This window comes from Branchiostoma lanceolatum, chromosome 3, assembly GCF_035083965.1.
Source record: "Branchiostoma lanceolatum isolate klBraLanc5 chromosome 3, klBraLanc5.hap2, whole genome shotgun sequence".
In the NCBI taxonomy this organism is placed as follows: domain Eukaryota; kingdom Metazoa; phylum Chordata; class Leptocardii; order Amphioxiformes; family Branchiostomatidae; genus Branchiostoma; species Branchiostoma lanceolatum.
In genome coordinates this window covers 21,976,113-21,989,038 of record NC_089724.1, presented here as the reverse complement: position 1 = coordinate 21,989,038, position 12,926 = coordinate 21,976,113, and positions in this window count along the sequence as shown.

Genomic DNA, 12,926 nt, shown 5'->3' with positions numbered 1-12,926 from the left:
GACCCTCACACAGGAAACACTCACCGCATAACTGCATACATGCCTGGTAAAGTACCGAAGAACAGGAAAACAACACATATATGATGTTGTGAGTGGGTGTGCAGCATATAGATACGTATTGTAGTAAGATTTGCTTCACTGCTGCTGAACTATAAACTTAGAAGAGTGCTTCGATTTGGTCCATAGTCCAAAATGTATTTTCTACCCCTGTCACACGGCAGAAAAGATTGCTCAATCGACGGGTCTGCGGACTCTACATGACGTTTTCAGCATTTTCCCAAACTTACAGTGTTCTCTGGATCATTGCGCAATTTTAGAGATTGGCTGATGATCGTAGATCCCCGAGCCTTGTCCAATATGATGGGTAGATTTTCAGGTAAGATACGTTCGAGTCTCCGGTGATTTCTAAATTCGGCGACCTTCTGGCGATCAATAAATGCGGCCGAAGCTCGTCGACTGTGAGATATCAGTACAGACGGAGATAGCTATAGTGTTGCCACGTAGTTGCATATTTCAAACGTTGCACAACGGGAATATTTCTCCAGCGAGCGAAGCGTTTTCTACAGCAGGTAACCTTTGAGGGAATACTTAACACTTCATATGAAAAGTAGCTCGATGACTAAATCTAGACGCAGTATTGCCTACCTTTTGGTTGAACGACATACGCCCATGGGAGCCCCTGACGAGATGCCTGAGGGTGCCAGGGATGACAGGAACTATTCCCATTAACACGTTGCCTTCCAGGTACAAGCAAAATCCACCTTGACGCCAGTACCAGAAGGGAAAAGAAGAAAAGAGACGAGACAAAACTCTTCCTCGCACCGCAAAGGAAGCGACTGACGTCTCCAGAGCAGCTATACACAATGACGTATTCTCTTTGGAGCACACACTGACGTCACAAGGACTCAGCACACACTTGGAGGTAAATCTCAGCTCTCCCTAGCAGACCTGTTGGTTCGATGTAGTCGTCTGATTGGGCATGAGTTAAAGGGACTTTCGAAGGGCTTTCCATGGAATCTTAAAGCAGATGTTAACGTCTGCCTGCTGCCCCGATTTTTGTTTGAGAAGCAACCATGGTGGCCAGAAATGTTACGATTTTCCACCATAGCATCTGCTTATCCATGGGTAAGTTCAACGACCGACTAAGTGGAAATTAAACAACGTATGATTTATTGACTCCCGACTAGGTTTATCACAATAGCCCATCAAGATCAGGCGTCCAACTGGCGCGTAAGCGCTGTTTTCAAGAGTAAAAAGACCAAACAGGTCTTAGTCGAAAGGCAGGGAGTTACAGCCGACAATTCCGGTGACGTCGGGCCTACAGTACTTGGTGATGATCAATTTGCCATCGGGGGAAATTGTAGGAAATTCCCAAATACAGGAAAAACGTCAGGCAGCCCCCAGTCAATTACAAGAAAAATCTAGATATGAACACTTAGTCGCGCCCAATGGATGCGTATATGAGTCTTAGACGTCAGAACAGATAACTGTGCTGGACGATCCCAGGATAAAGCTTAAGGAACAGTTAACACACGCACGGAGCACTCAAAGGATTCCGTCACTTATCGTCAACAGGAAGAACAGGCAGTTCTCTATCGGCCAGTGATGACGCACTGATAATACTTTCCAAGTAGTAAAATTTTAGCAAGAGGGAAATAACACTGCGTAATAGCGGCGTCATTTATGTATAGAACGTGTAAACATCTCTGCCTCTGTGCCTGCGGTGTTGTTGGAGAAAAGGGGAGACTAGAGGGATTGCGCCTGCGCCCAGACCCCACGATGAGAGACCCCAAGTAAAAAAACCGGGTTTAAACCATTGAAAATCCTTTTTTGGTGGGATTTTTGTGAAATCTGGGCAATATAGGAGTGACTGTGGTGAGATAGACTGTATTTGCTGAATTAGTTGAAATAAATGGTCTTTCTCTACCTTGTGGGGTTTGGCACCTCCCTGATATAGTGGGATGGTCTTCAACTGGGTGTCTGAAGCCTGTAGGACCTATCCAAGGGCTCTGATTAGGGGGGGGGGGGGGGTATGTTATCTGGAGAATAGCCGTATAGAATTTGTCAGGGATGAATCTGATGACAGTCGACATAACTGGTTAGTATTTGAGGGTAAGTTATTGTAGTCTGATGTTTTGATTCCTGAGATAATGACACCTTCTTTTTCTTAACTTCCCCATAGGGCTACATGCATTACTGCCATTTATTGTGACCCTTTAGTCTCCCCAAAAGCATTCCTTGTATTGTAAAACAGTGGCTCATAACCTGCAATAGTAGCCCGTAATCGTGGCTAGTCGAATCCCCTGTAGGACAGTTAAAGTCTTATCACTGATGAATAACCAGAAATCAGAGATATGTGATGAACGGCATCCCCGGGCCATGTCGGGCAATGCAAATGTCCCGTGATGTCGCGGAGGAATAGTGATGGCCTGGCGATGGCATTCAAATGACAAAACCGTTTATTTCAGGGACAGTCGTCGTCCAGAACACTCTATCATCAATACACACTTCATTGGATTTTCAATCAACGCTTTTAGAAACTGTTCCAGCAAATGCAAAATGTATAAGTCAGTCTATAAAATGGTTATCTTAATAGATGTAACCTCTTTATCAACTATTTACCTTATCTATTTCACTCTATCGCCTCTGGTAATCAGATTATAGATATGAGGTCACCTTGGTTTAATACCCCGCCTGCTTTTTCTATAATGCACGCACTTACCGAGAGTAAAGTTGGGATGGGGTCTGGATTTATTGTCAATTTGCAACGCACTTTGATAGATTGAGTTTTGCTACAGGCCCAGACAACCTTTGCGTTTTCAAGCTCTTTCGTCTTTCGCAGGTTTGACTGGGATTCGTTCTGTCGATTCCGTGGCGCTTTGGAGATGTGAAAGCATTCAGATGTCAGTATAGATAACCCGTCAAAGCGACAAGGGCTGTCTAACAAATGCACGCAGACGTGACATGCTGCTTTGATATATCGCCAAGATAAAATTTTCATGACGTCAAATTCTTCCAAAGCAATGAACAGAGACATGCAATAATGCGAGATAACCCCGGCCTGCCTATAGTGCCAGAACAGTTCAAACCGATCAGGACGGCTTAGCCGATTGACAGAGTCGCGAAAGAACGCACTGCAGCGGATAGATATGATTATCGTTATGTCAAACTGACAGTCAAAGCCTTCTGAACAGTGCTCACCGCGATAAGATAGATCTAGCTATGCAGGAACTTTTCTAAACGATATATTCTGGCTATGGTGAAACAGACGACAAACTGAGTGGGATAAATGACGCAGTATAAAAAAACAATCCATAAAGGCGGCCACAGTGATACACCTTCTCTCTCACGCCGCATAGTCGATGAGCTTCGGCCATACTTGTTGATCGCCCGGGAGTCGCCGAATTTAAAGATCAACTGAGACTGAAGATTATTTTTTATACCTGAACATCTAACCCTTCACATTGACTCTGCGTACATCGGCTGAACACTAAATATCGAGCTCAGATCGACAGACCACCGGGCCTAGTTATGTCGAAATTGTCCTTTAGATCTCGCAGACCCGTCGCCGATCGATGTTCCTGCTGTGCTGAGGTTTAAAGAAAACCTGCCTGGAACATGAGAGTCTGGAATGCCATCCTTTCCTCTGAGGACATATGGTGATATTCGATATCCATTATGAACGGTAAGTCGCCTAATGTACTGATAATATAGAAATGATTGCGACATTTTTATCTTGACAGGATAACCAATGACTGTACACAGACTCATTCACAACGCACATCTACCGACACTGTCACCAAGGTTGTATTGATATTTTCTGCAACTATCATTCATTCGAAACACTCTCAAATTGCAGTCGAGAAAAAAACAACACTTAAACAGAAATCCACTTCTTCAATAAATAATGCAAAGTGCAAGTTATTGGTTTCACATTTTAACTCCACAACAAGTGCTAAACCGTACGGCGTCATCAGTCAAACAAATATCGTTGTGCAAATGTAAAAGAAGACATTTATGACATAGATAGAAGACGCCGCGAAAAAGATCCATCCTTCTTTATAACGAAGACTTTTGATTGACTAAGATCCTTAAAGAGAAATTTACACCTGTATATAAACAAGGGCTGACGAAATAGTAACACGTCGATTTTAGAAAGAATTTTAAAGGTTGTGTCCCGTAAATGGACGTGGGTGGGCCGGTCGCCTGGATTTCAGAACGTCGCCTACTGTACCCTTAATGTCAAGATAACTGCGATATTTATGTCTGAAACTAAAATGTTTACGTTTACCAGTTCTTAGTCGGGGGCCATTAAACATGAACAAATGTCATGACAAGACAGTTGTGGAACGAGTCTGTTCAGTGAACGTTAACATTCTGAAAAAGGGCCGATAATTGTGCACGTCAGAAGATGTATGTCTGCAATATTGATATGTTAAAACAATATTGAATCGAAATGAAATTGATTTTATTGCAAACGGGGAGTCCGTCGCGGATATCAATTGTCCCTAGCTTGTCAATCATCATAGCTTTTCATAGCAGCATATTATTACCCCTTAGTCCTTTTTTTAATCCTCTCTTTAACTTTCTGCTATAGCTTTATCTCCGTGAATAGTTTCATCAGGTTGGTAAGTCACTGAATAAAAAGACTTTTTTTACACAACCAAGAGATTTATTCAACCGACGTTTCGGTGACCATCTGTCACCTTCTTCAAGGCTATTCTATAGCTTTATCTGTTCTGGAGATGCATGAACTGGACGTATGATTTGTAAGATTCGATGTTCATCATCATCAGACGGGTGTATATTTTATGCAACCGTCTATGTTTATCAGATAATACTGTTATGGCCACCAACCAACCAACCAACCAACCAACCAACCAACCAACCAACCGACCGACAACAACAAACCATCCGACTAGCCAACCAACTAAACAACAAAACAAACCACTAAGGCCCCCATTCCACTAGAGGGCGATCGCGCTGTGACCTCGCTGCGACCTGAGTTGGACTAGTGTTATCCTTTATTTCATTGGAATATCAATCAAAAGCATAACTGCAAAGACAACAAAGCATACAAAGCGTAAAAAGATTCGTTTTTCTTCTATGAAATTCGTTGAGCGCTCTGTCAAATCACGCCACCCCAGTGGAATGGGGTGTAAGCAAAATGCCCTCTACAAACCACCAGAGGAATCAGGACGACTTAGCGTGTTGAAGTTTACGACCCGTCTCCGCTTGGCGCCATTATGTCTCATTACACTACAACTAACAGGCGTTGTTATAAATCCCGCATACTCACACCGGACTGGGCTGCACTAACTAGACTTTAGGGACGACATTCGCGCGCAGTCACCTTGCTTCCTTTTCGAAAAAAAGGAGCAGTGGCGCTCTTCTACGTATACATAAGCAGTATTACGTGACACGCCTTGCAACAAGTGCCCCAATAAAGTAAGGAGATGACAGGTGTGCCACAGCCTGTCGTGTGCCCCGCCCTGCCCAGTGTAGGGTACCCAATCATGTAACCGACGCTGTCTGTTGAACAACAAAACTGTGTGTAATCTAAGTCCCTTTGTTGGGATTATACACATGCTTTATTTGCATATTCCTCTTCAGGAACACGAAATATACCGCGTTTGCGTTCTGAAGGTCCGATCCTACAACATGCGTTATCTCTTTGGTACCGTTTGTTGGGCTTTCCAGGGAATGCCTTCCAAACCATTACGGCCTCTGGTGTACACCAAAGTGCTTTCCGTGGTTTAAGTGTTGAGCCTCAAGGTCGTACAAAATGTACTTGCGGTGATTGGAGAGACTGTGAGATGTTTTCGAGTGACCTTGATGAGCTAAATGTCAACAGGGTATGTAATGCCCTCTCTAAATTCGACCTTAAGAGATGCTGTTTGGGTGTACGGTGTATATATGTAGATATCCTACACACAGAGATAGATTCACTCGAAAAATAACTAAGTTTCAACTTACTGTATCGAACATTCGCTAGAAACCAACTCCATGTCTGCTCAAATGTCAAAGGTAATTTCTTTCCCTACTAATGTTTTTCAAGGTAATTACTATTCGTCAAAACTGGTTTTATTTCTAGTTTTGAAACGTCGGCTGCACTTGGTAGCGTATCATGTGAATAAAGTGGAACAAGACAACTCCCATCAGAGAGGTTGCACGGCAGAAGTCAAGAGTCTAAAGTACCTCAGTTCCGTGATTGGGAGTTCTGCACAAAACTAGACACACATGTAAGTTAAACATTCATAGTGGGATTAGTGACTCACAAAACCATTACAGGTATCGAATACTACTTTATGGTCATTAAAATAGAATACCGACGTTACAGAAACGTTTAGGGAGAGAGGTAAAGAAAAACACCAGGTCGAAGTCCTCGTCTAAAGATGACAAAGTACATTTCAAGATCCTTGACTGCACCTATGTATACAAATCATCCTTTATCATGATGATTTAATGCTTGGTCCACCACGCTAACGCTGACCTCATCTTAAGTAACAAATCGGAGTATTTTCTAGTCTTCACAAAATAAACTCTCCACCAAGAATCGTAGCAAAATACGTTAAGTGACACGTTAGCGCCAAACATTCTTCAGCATCAGGTATCAAGGTTTGACTGTTATTTCTAGTTACACGTCACTTTTGCCGCAGGAGTACCACAACGCGCTGAATCGGAGAATGTGTCATGAATGTTGTACGTCTTAGAATCCCCCAAACGTACCTTTGTTGTAACAGGTCAGTCCGTCCCAACCATGGATTCTCCTTCTCACCCGCTAACCGAGAAAGGTACACCTGTAAGTTGTAACTCCGGTGAGCTCATGAGGCAGAAGTAACGTAGATCATGGCGCACACAGCCTTGTTGTTCAACAGACATCGTCAGTTACATGGGGCAGGGCAGGGCGGGTCACACGGCCAGGTCAGGGACAAGGCGCTAGTTCCACAGTCGTAAAATCGAATGCATATCGTGGTTGTAAAATCTGATACATACCTCTACTCGGGATAACCTTTGAAGCGTCTGGAAGGCGGTTTACATGTACTCCTCATCATGGCTTATGAGGTGTAACTTATCCGCTATAATTAGTACGCGATAAACGTTGTTTGTAACCTCCAACGATTATCCATCACCATTTAACTGGCGTTCGGTTTTACGACATCTCCTTAAAGTGTGACCTTTGGTAGATCAAGTTGCTGCCAGGCCGGGATCAACTTTAAGCCCCTCCATAAAGACGGGGAGCATTACTTCCATGTAGCCTGGAGACCAGCCAGGTTTAGGGCATCAAGACTGGGAGCAGTCATAGCCTAAATGGGCTGGCGTATAGGCTAATCCAATCTTGCACTATTCATCCCTCAGACATCAACTTGTCACAATCAATTCTACACCAAGTCCCTGCTACTTATCGATGGAATTTCCTGGCGTCAACGTTCTTTACTTACCGATCTTATTGAAATGACTCAAACAAGACGGAAACATGCAGTATGCATATTTCTATGTACTGAAACTGTAACGATGCATTTCGTGGGTAAGAAGTGCTATCTACATCACATCAGTTACATATCGGTACATATAAGTCAAAACATGGATGCATTGCTATTACATGTATCCATAGACTCTTTAGTTCAGGTTAAGTTTATCATCGATTCATATTTGTAAGTTTGACGTCAAAACTACATGATGTATCATGTGTGTACCCAGGCATGCGCTTCGTAAATAGATAGCTCTTTGCATGTCTAGTCAAGTTTATAGAGGGTTGGTTACCTGTTATATTGTTTGCCTAATATGCTTCTTTTGTTGAATATATTTGTTTCATAACCTCCGTGAAAACGGAGGTATTGTAATCACTTGGTGCGTTTGCTTCTTTGTTTGCTTGTTTGTTTGTTTGTTCTGGTGTGTGTCCACAGTCACGCAATCGACATTTAAAAGCTAGGCACGTCGACGACGCTGACAGGAAGTTGGGTCAGAGGTGCTTGAAAGGTCCATGTGTCAGAAAATAGAGCTGGTCCGTGTCCAGGAGAAGGGCGCCTCAAGCAAGAAAATTACCAAAACCTCCAGCAATTTGAGGGAAGTATGTGGTCTCCGAAATCTTGTTATGCGTGATAAATCAGCATCGATCTATCTCTTCATCCATCTGGAAAAAAATAATTATCTCTCCGGAGCCAGCTGGAGCCTTGGCCGACCGACTCCTTCTCCAAATTATCTTAAATGAAATATTTAGTATGTAATCATCTCCGAAGGAAGTCAGCCGTACATGGTCCAAACGAGAAATTTCCAAGAAGTGATGAGTAATGCCTACATTGTACAACAACACGCCCAGAACGGGAAGTGTACCCTGGCTTGAAACCCAAACCACCTGGAGCCTGGCGCCAATTGTCTTGTGATATATCATTTGTCACAACGCAATGGAAAGAAAAGACGTAGCTAGACATCGTGGCGATACAACAGGAAGCCTTCACATAACCATCCCAAGCAAAGCTATACACGCCACGGTAGATATGGTCCCCCAAGCAGGTACGGCCCCCCAAGCAGATACGGTCCCGACCGATTGAAAATCGTGAATCAGCGCTCCCCCAAAAATAAACGCCGGCGCCGCCCGGGAGGCCTGCAAAGAAGGCTACCGATTCACATAGAGGCAGTAGCCTCGTCGCCGACTCCTGACAAGCAATCAGGCCCCGGTAGCTGATAATCAGAACATCACGGGTAGCTGGAACAACAACATTTGTTGGGTCTGCGACGGAGGCTACATGCAGGAAGTGCTACTCACCGACTGAACGTGTCTGGGAAATGTCATGTTTGGTTCTGTACATTGTGTAAACAGAACTACATAAAAAAGGACGGATGCGCAAAAGTAAGCGCTTCTAGCTTTAGGGACTCAGGAAAGGCATGGTGAAGATACTTGTAGACCCATGATGCTTTGTGATACTCCATATATGGCCATATGTAGGAATGAGATGTATTTTGTCCTTAGACCTGAAAACGTGAACCCTCAGTACCGCGTGGCTCTACCCCTACTCACGAAATCTTGCTGTTACCACCTCCCCTGCCCCTCAAATGAGCGAGTCAAATCGTCACCTCCATGCGAATATTCCCCCAATTTGAGGGGACGGAATGATACCAGAGTGCCGTCGAGAATTAGCCTCCATAGCAGACTCCATGCATGTACGTGTAGGTTACGAAAGAAAGCTGTAAGGAGGATACCCTGGAGAGGGTTTGTGTCATCAAAGCAACTTTTCTAATTGTTTGTTTTGCTGGTTTTGCAGCTCCACCCAGACGGGTATACTCTCGGGGATCTCTGATCACCAGGCCAGTTCTCTGTGAGCAGAGTAATCACCACGCGGGCACAGAAACAACAAACCTGAGAAATAAAATCCACAAGTATCTGGCCACCTGGAGGAAAGTACACCGCAAGGGGCGGGAGGTACGCAGCAGAGAATGCACTTTTAACTTCATGCCCGATTTCATAGCATGCGCATTCGGAATCAGAAAGAGCTGAGTTACATCTCCTGTAACGGGTATTAATGGCACGCCCCTGATCAGGCCCACCTCACGGTAATTAACGACACGCCCCACCGGTCATAAAACCTGACTCCCTGCTGAAGGAGCTGGAACATGTCCAGTTCTGTTGACTTGGGCAGGCCTGGTAGGGCTGCCAAAAACCCCACAGTAAAGAAACCATTTCTAAACAGGTCATTTTACAAGTCAACGTGAAAGCCACTGAAGAACTGTCGGCGAGGCTGTGGGTTTGTACGTAGTGCAGTATGTCATGCATGTAGATGGCAATAGCAGACTGGGAAAGGCCCCGGTGGATAGCTATGGGTAAAAGTCTGACGATATCAGTCTGTTATCTACTGTGGTGATATCTACCACTATAAAACACTAATAAATAACACGCTTCAATACACTCTCCGAAGGAATGTCAGGATTTTGGTGTGATGACCTTTCACTTCCCAAGAGAGCTATGTAGACAGAGACTGTGATGCCAATGATGTAGATAACACACTTTATATATTTAGTATCGGCTTTTAAAAATGGACATTATAGACTTTTACTGAGAGGTAACGTATCTGTATATTGCATCGTACCCAAGGAACCTGAAAAACAGTCTACTGAGTGTATCAACTGGTAAAATAAATTAATAACATGAAATAATCATGTCCAGTGTAATTAAGATTTACAAATGTGTGTGTGTGTGTGTGTGTGTGTGTGTGTGTGCGTGCGTGTGTGTGTGTGTGTGTGTGTGTGTGTATGTGTGTGTGTGTGAGAGTGAGTGTGTGTGTGTGTGAGTGTGTGTGCAGGTGTGCGTGAATGTGTGCGCATGTATGTATGTATTTATGTGTGTGAGTGTGTGCAAGTGTATGTACATTCTGTATGTGTATGCGAATGAGTGAGTCAGTCAGTCAGACTTTCTGTACGTGAGCGTGTATGTATCACTGTATCTTTGTATCTGTGTGTGTGTTTATGTGTGTGTGTGCGAGCGTGTGTGTGTGTGTGTTCATGTATGTGTGTGTGTGTCACAAGTATCATATAGGAAAAATGAAAACAATTCGTCTACAAGAATACGCACACAAGATCACTTAAAAGGGACGGATCCTGTCTCACATTTGTACATGATGATGAAGAACAGATCTAGATAGACCAAGCACAGTAGATAAGACAATTATGCAACAACAACAAGAAAACACAAAAGTTGTGACCATCCTGGCTATGTTAAGAATCCCTGTACTAGAATGGAGTAGAATAGAGTTCGATAACAGCATAGCCTTGGCCTCAGAATAATAGCATACCCAAGGAAGATAAACTCACCGGATCGACAGAATGGTATGTCGGCCATAGATCACAGACTCTGCCCTGAATACATCCCACACGACCACACGTCCGCCGGTACCGTTTGTCAAGATGGCGACCGTTCACTCTGGTCCTGTCAAGATCCATGGTCGTTAGTCAAACCGGGACCAGGCGGGGCGTGGGCGGTCTGGTTAGTACCGAGAAGGGGTGCGCCACGCCTGCGTCAACCAGGGCTTTGGAAGCGTAACAGTTATCTCAACCTTTATACCTTTATACAAGGAGGTTTAATCAATTGATTAAACCTCCTTGCTTAATACAATGTACCATCGTCGGAAAATGAGGCACTGGCTTTAGATCTTATATTTCTATTCGGAACAGGTAGTTTGGGGATAAAAAAGATATGTAATTCCTTCGAGATACGTAATCCGCATCAACATTATCTTCGACTGAAACTTCACCATATGACATGTAATACTCGAAGGAGTGGCTGTCCACCAGCTTCGATTTGACTGATAATGTAGAAAAGCTACATCGCTGTCAAATACATCAACGCTTTGGTGGAACAATAGCAGTCAAAATCTCCTTTGTAACATGACTGAATCAACCAAAATATCACTCAATATTACTATTCCTGGTAAGCTTTTCCTTTGTTACAACGAGACGTTATTCTTTCCTTCAGTCTTATCATACTACGTTCCTTTCTCCTTCAAGCTCCTTATGGATTACCTATGCCGCCACTAGCCGCCACAAAACCTAATTTAGACAAAGCCGCGTCTGAATCCAAAAACTCGTCTCCAGAAAGATGATTGGTTTTGGAAAAAGTTTTCTCCAACATTTTCTGAGTTTTCAGACATTGCAAAGACACCTTTTTTGACAGAAGACACACATTACTATTGTTGCCCAAATGAAATGCCTGGTTTAGAAGGCTACGTGATCACAAAGTTGTTGTTATTGCAGAAATGAAATGCCTGATTTACTTTGCTGTAGCTCCCCTTTACTGTTTATGTATACTCGTATTTGTTTTCCTCGTTTCACTTTGCCAGTAAAACATGAGATCAGGCTCGATCTGTGATTAAAAACAGGTGTACTTAAGAACCGGTTTTATTTGGAAAACGGAAACAGACACAGTGATTTTCCATTTAAGCCCGTTTTATGGAGGTCCCAATGCCTAAATAGTAATCTCCATAGACAGATACCAGGAAGAGAGATCGTGAGATAGCGTGTCATAAAATAGGACTTTAACGACTATCTGTTGCCATGCATTCCTCTGATAGGAAAGGCTTCGGTGTTTTGACCTGGGGATCGGATGTGTTTAATTAGTTGGCACCGGACGAAACCACTTTCTTCTCCTCAGACTATTAGTTAGAAGAATATTCAAGAAAAGCAGATATTATTGTAGATCGTCGGAGAAAAGTGATCTGTTGTTTAACTCGTTCGTGTACACTGCCAGACAAAACCACACACGTCTTAAATGACATTAAAAATCTAACATGAAACATGCGGGCAGACAGCTCTGAAAACCACTTTTTGAAACTTCGAGTCAAAAGTATGAAACAATTCTCAGATCACTATACACTGTACTACTGCCAAGTACGATAGTGAATATCGGAGTTGTTTTTACCTTCACCAATAAGGCGTTTATTTATTCGCACTTTCCCGTTCATTGGCATGTTTCTCTTCTGATCGAATGATAAATGATCAGAATCATGAAATGTCTCAAATCCCCGCCTCGGCCTCTGTATTCTATAGCTTCTCTACAAATCCCCGTCTGCACTGAGATGTTATGGGAACTCATCTATCGGTTTATCTGGAAGCTCTCAGTTTACAGCGAAAATGGCTTAGGTGCAGTAAAAATGTGGACTGTAGAGTTAACAGCTAATGTTTATCTATAATGACAGTAGTTTCGAACAAATTTCTAGTGGGCCATTGGGAAGAGATCGCTGAATAATTGATGGTTATGTCGTAGAAATAACGCCAGAAAGTAAATCTTGACATTACTGTAACCACTGTAACGCTAGAATAGAACGCACAGATAAAAGGTTGATACATCGATCTGTGCCATTTGCGAGATAGAGACAAATATCGGCATGGACACGCAAAACCTACAAAAGATTGAAGCAACAAAAAAATCTTAGAAA